The sequence below is a fragment of the Oryx dammah genome, unplaced genomic scaffold (genome assembly GCF_014754425.2).
Source record: "Oryx dammah isolate SB20612 unplaced genomic scaffold, SCBI_Odam_1.1 HiC_scaffold_27, whole genome shotgun sequence".
Lineage (NCBI taxonomy): Eukaryota > Metazoa > Chordata > Mammalia > Artiodactyla > Bovidae > Oryx > Oryx dammah.
Genome location: NW_024070211.1, coordinates 86,050,352 through 86,056,323, shown reverse-complemented (window position 1 = coordinate 86,056,323; position 5,972 = coordinate 86,050,352).

Here is a 5,972-nt window from a genome sequence, read left to right as displayed (position 1 = left end):
TATAATTTTATTTTGTATGCATTATTATAGAAATATACTTTTTAAATATATAAGACTATTATTATTTTGGCACAAACAATGAATGTGTTATCACTTAGCAAAGTGTGCCTAAGTAGAAAGCATACAGACTTTGATAGAATGATAATTGAAGATCATTAAAATGAGATTAATTAAGTGCAAAGGACTTCCAATAAGATATTAAGCTTGTGTACTATGCCCCATCTGAAAAATATCTGCTACCAATTTATTTAATAGCACCTTCTCATTCATAGATATTGCTTATATTGTTCCAAGTATTTTAGATGTTTTGTGATATTTTCAAATGCTTTCAGGTAGATAAAGTTATGTTTATCTTCTTTCAAAAGAAGTAGTCATCCATAACAGTAAGTTGACTGATAGTCTGTATTCCATTGCAGAATCATGAAGTAAATAATTTTCATTGCATTTGTTAATTTGCTGCAGGAAAACCAAAAAGAGTCAATGATAGGAAATTAATGAGAAACAAGATGAAGAAACTACAAGGACCACGAAAATAACCATTCCTGAGTGGGACTGAGTTGCAAACTATTTGCAGAGGAAAAAGACTTGGTATAGTCTGTGTTATACTTAACACAGGGTGAGATAGGAAAAATAGGGAGGAAAAAAGTCAGTGAACTGAACTAACGACAATACTGTAATGCTAAGTCACTGGGAAAAATAAACCACAATTAAACCAGCATATGAAGAGCCCTGGCAGGCTGTAAATGACAAAGGTACAGTAAATTCAGACTTTGGTTCATCTTTAAGGCAGGTAGAATTTGAAAATGAATAGAAATAATGAAGAATGCTTTCTGTGCTTCAAGAATGAGATTGCTTTCCTTTGAGAAATCTTTTATGTTTTTCTGTCATCATCTATCTCTGTTCTATTTAATATGTATCATAGTAATGTTATGTCAATGAGATGTTTATTCAGCAAAAGAGTGATATCTTAAGTTTGGGTTATTTCCAAGAGGAGATTCACATTGCAAAATTTACATGTCAATATGAAAAAATGAAAGTGAAAGTGAAAGTCACTCAGTCCTGTCCAAATCTTTGTGACCCCATGGACTCTACAGTCCATGGAATTCTCTGGCCAAAAGAGTGGGTAGCCTTTTCCTTCTCCAGGGGATCTTCCTAACTCAGGGATCACACCCAGGTCTCCCTCATTGCAGGCGGATTCTTTACCAGCAGAGCCATAAGGGAAGCCCAAGAATACTAAAGTGGGTAGTCTATCTCTTCTCCAGCGGATCTTCCCAACCCCGGAATAGAACTGGAGTCTCCTGCATTGCAGGCAGATTCTTTACCAACTGAGCTATCAGGGAAGCCCCTCATATCAATATACTCACTCTATAAAATGAGAGCTGTTCTAATATGTTAGTCAGCATTTGTTAAGTCATGTTGCATTAACAAATCACTATCAACTTTATACAAACATTTATTTCTTACCATATTAAGTAAGTATTAGTCGCTCAGTCATGCCCAACTCTTTGTGACCCCATGGACTGCAGCCCACCAGGCTCCTCTGTCCATGAGATTTTCCAGGCAAGGATACTGGAGTGGGTTGCCATTTTCTTCTCCAGGGGATCTTCCCAACCCAGGGATTGAACCCAGGACTCCTAAATATGACTCTTAAATCCTTCTGTCTAATCACCTCATATTTTATTAATCAGAGAAAGTCACAGAGTAAGCCTGATATCCATGCCATATCCATGTAGCAAACCACAAGAATATTCTACAGACAGCTAGAATGGGTTGCAATGTATAACCCTTTTATGGGGAATACAGGATAATTTTGCACAATAATAAAATGTGTTATATTTGTAAATACGATAAGCTTTGAAATGAGTGTCTAATTGCAAAGTTTTTCTCTTCAGTTAGATTTTACAAATACAGTTTTTAATTTTTCCACACTGGCTTTTTAGATTTTTGATTATTTTGATTATTTTTGCTCTTGCTGGCTATGCTTTTAGTGTCATATCCAAAAAAACCATTGCCAGTATAGTTTTATTCTAACCATGAGATTGGGTGGAACATGGAGGATACCGGAGAGTTGAGGAGATTGAAAGAAGTGTTGATAATTTTATTGACAAAATGATTGGATAAGAGAAATCAAAAGAAATCACCAAAGAGGTGGGAAGCCCCCTTTTGCTCACTGTACTGTAAAAAGCGGAGTTGTTAGTATTAACAACTAATGTTAGTATTACCTTATCTGTAATGCCACCTGTTGGTTGTTCAGGATAATCTGCACTCTTTTTCTTCCATGGTTTGCCCCAGGGATGGAACTGCCCAGCCACACAACTGCATTTTCAGCCTCCTCTTTAGTTAAACAGGCCACATGACGATGTGACTCTCTGGGATGGAATACTTGTAGGTGCAATGCCTGACACTATCATATCTTTTCCCATAAAAATTCCTTTGCATTCTGAGTCTTGCTTTCCCTTCTCCCTTCCCTGGAGATGGAAAGAGATGATTATTCTGTCTTTGAAACCCACCTGTTGAAGATGGAAGAGCCACTGTAGGCAGTGTCTGCAAATGTGACAGAGCCTCTCCCATTCCTCAATTCTATCAAGAATGCCTGCCTTGCACTGTTACAGGAAAAAGAAAGAAAATGTTACTGTGTTTGAGCCACTATTATGGGATCTATTTATTATAAGAGTTTACTTTTCCACTCATTTGAAAAGACCCTGACGCTGGGAAAGATTGAGGGCAGAAGGAGAAGCGACAACAGAGGATGAGATGGTTGGGTGGCATCACCTACTCAATGGACATGATTTTGGGTAAACTCTGGGAGTTGGTGATGGACAGGGAGGCCTGGCATGCTGTGGTTCATGGGGTCGCAGAGTTGGACACTACTATGCAACTGAGCTGAACTGAACTGAATATACTCTTCTAATAAATTTTCTTCTTAGTGATATTTTCTGTGAATTTGCCTTTTGTTTCTTCTCTGCTCAGAAATCTTCAGGTGGCTTCCTATTGCCTAGAGAATAATGTTAAAATTCCTTAGTGAACCTTTGAAAGTCCTAAACCAAATGTTCTACATTTCTGCCACTTTACTATTACACATTCTGTAAATAACAAATGCTTGTTGAGTTTCTCTAATACTACACATTCTTTAGCTTCTATGACTTTGATTATTCTATTCTCCTTTCCAGTAAAGCATCTCAGTTTTTTGAAAAACTATTGATTTTTTAACTCTGCCATCTCCTGCATATGTTGTTCTCTCAAAACAAATATTAAAAATTATTTGCTGCCACAATTAAAAAATTCATATTTATTAGCACACGCCCAATATCATAGAGATTGCTTTAATTTTTCTGCATAAAGTCATCTACTCCTAAAAAAAAGAAACTGTTTCCTCTTCAACTGTATATTCTTAATACTGTGTTTGGTTTTAAAGTGCTCATTTCTTTTAATGTGAAAGACTATCAAGAAAGTCGACCCAGGAATTAATAAAAATTGATTGGTGGATTCTATACAATTCATTGGTGATACTTTGTCCCAGAGATTCAGTTAAAGTTCTAAGGGATATAATCAGAAAAAAATTGACTCATATTGCTTATAAATAATGAAAATGATCATCAATTATAATATAATTTTGAAAGACTAGGTGCTGCTAAAAAGAGATGTTGCTTTTAAATGTCTTCTGTTTTTAAGAACTTCATCCAACTTTCAAGCAATGGATACTATGTTTTCATACAAAAGGGAACATATCAATACTGAAAGTGGAGGTCTCCATCAGTGAAAGGCAAAATTTATGTATTAAATATTGGTCTCTCTATTGACACATACAATTTCAACTTTTGCAGCTCAAGTCAATTATCTTAGTGATTTTTTCAGTTCATATGTGGTCATAAAATATTTTCACATAGAATTTATCTAAAATTTTTATCTGTGATCCAAGTCATCTTATGATTAGTTAAGGATATTACTTCTTTTAAAAAATAACTTAAGTAATTATTTTATAATTTCTTTGGGTTTTTAATATCTCATTTTGGCTTTTAAGATTTTTTAGGACAAAATTTTTCCATGTAATGACTTGTAAAATATATAATGAAATATATTAGAAAAAGGGATCATCTTACTGACTTTTCTATAATGCATTTGCAGTTACAAAATGACAAAAAAAGAATGAGCTATAAGTCTTGTGAAAAACCTGGATTACTTTTAACAGAGGAGTTTTTATTATACGTAAATTTTACTAAAAACTGAAGTTCCAATACTCAACTCTCAGTTTTCTTTATTTTTCAATTTACATACTTATTTTTTCAAGTGTAGTTGATATATAATGATTTGGTTTCACATGTACAGCAAAGTGATATGTATATACATATATATTCTTTTTCAGATTCTTTTCCCTATAGATTATTGCAAAATATCAAATATAGTTATCTGTGCTATACATTAAGTCCTTGTTGGTTATCTATTATATATATATTAATCCAAAACTCCTAATTTGTTTCTCTAACCCCTTCCTGCTTTGGTAGCCATAAGTTTGTTATCTATGTCTCTGGTCTGTTTCTGTTTTGTATATAAGTTCATCTGTATCATTCTTTTTAAGATTCCATATATAAGTGATATCATATGATATTTATCTTCTTCTGTCTGGCTTACTTCACTTAGTCAATTTTTTTGATAGTAAGCTAACATAGCATCTACTATAGGATATTAAGATAAGGTAGAAATCATGTAATGACTCTGGTTATCCAGCTAAATAACATAGCAGAAACAAATTTGTAATTTTTTGAAATTGAGGCAAGGTTTTCAAACTAGAAGTTAAATATGGTAATGACAAAGTTCTCTGCCTCTTAAGTTAAAACTGGGATAAAATAGCACAGATCTCAACGTTTATGGGACTCAGTCACAAGTTGTCCATATGAACTCGAACTTTCAATATTGATGTTGATAATGTTCTATTACTTTTGGAAAGATTTCTAAATAAAGGCAGAACACTCTCTAGTAAATTTTACACAAGTAATTCTGGACTATTTTATTAAACAGAGATGACAAAGACCTTGGACTTTATGGCTCATCTAAGAATCTCTAGATGGTCTTCTTGATGTGAAGCATGTATTGGCTACATGCAGTGATTATTTTTTTAGGAGGAAAATCTGTATTCTTTGGGTCCATCATTAGCATATATATTTTACTGGTATTTCTGAAACCAAATTATGTTATCCAATCTTGGTTTAATTGATTAATTAACTGATTCATTAAAAATTAATCAATGTATGTCAATAATTGTCTTAGGTATTAAGGATAAAACATATACAAATATTTAGTACCTTTAAAAGATCTCAGGAGGAATGTAATGCTCTATCAGCATCTTCAAAGGAAACATGTCACATTTAAATTAAAATATTTCAATTAATTAATACAGAGATTAATTCAAAGGGTCAGGCAGAGTTTAGGTAATCCAAACTCTGCAAAGGCATTGGTGGCTCTGCCATCCTTAGTCCTTAAAGAGAGGAGAGAAAAGTGAAAGTGGCTCAGTGGTGTCCGATGCTTTGTGACCCCATGGACTGTAGCCTGCCAGGTTCCTCTGTCCATGGAATTCTCCAGGCCAGAATACCGGAGTAGATAGCCTTTCCCTTCTCTAGGGGATTTTCCCAACCCAGGGATTGAATCCAGGTCTCCCTCATTGCTGGCAGATTCTTTACAGTCTGAGCCACCAGGGAAGCCCATGAGAGGAGAGAGTGGTTGCCAAATTTAAAGACAGAGAAAGGGCTATTGTGGAGCTACACAGCTTTCAGGTGCCAAAATATACCAGGCCTCTTGACCCTGTGAAGCACTCCTCATGCTCTTCCCTCTGCCACTCAACCTCTAAGACCCAGTGGTTAAAGGTAACCAGAAGCCAGAGGGAAAGGACCACATTCAAGTCTTTAAGATCAGCCCCAGAGGGCAAAGACAGGTGGAGTAACAATGGGAAAAAAGACATCCAACACAATGATTATATC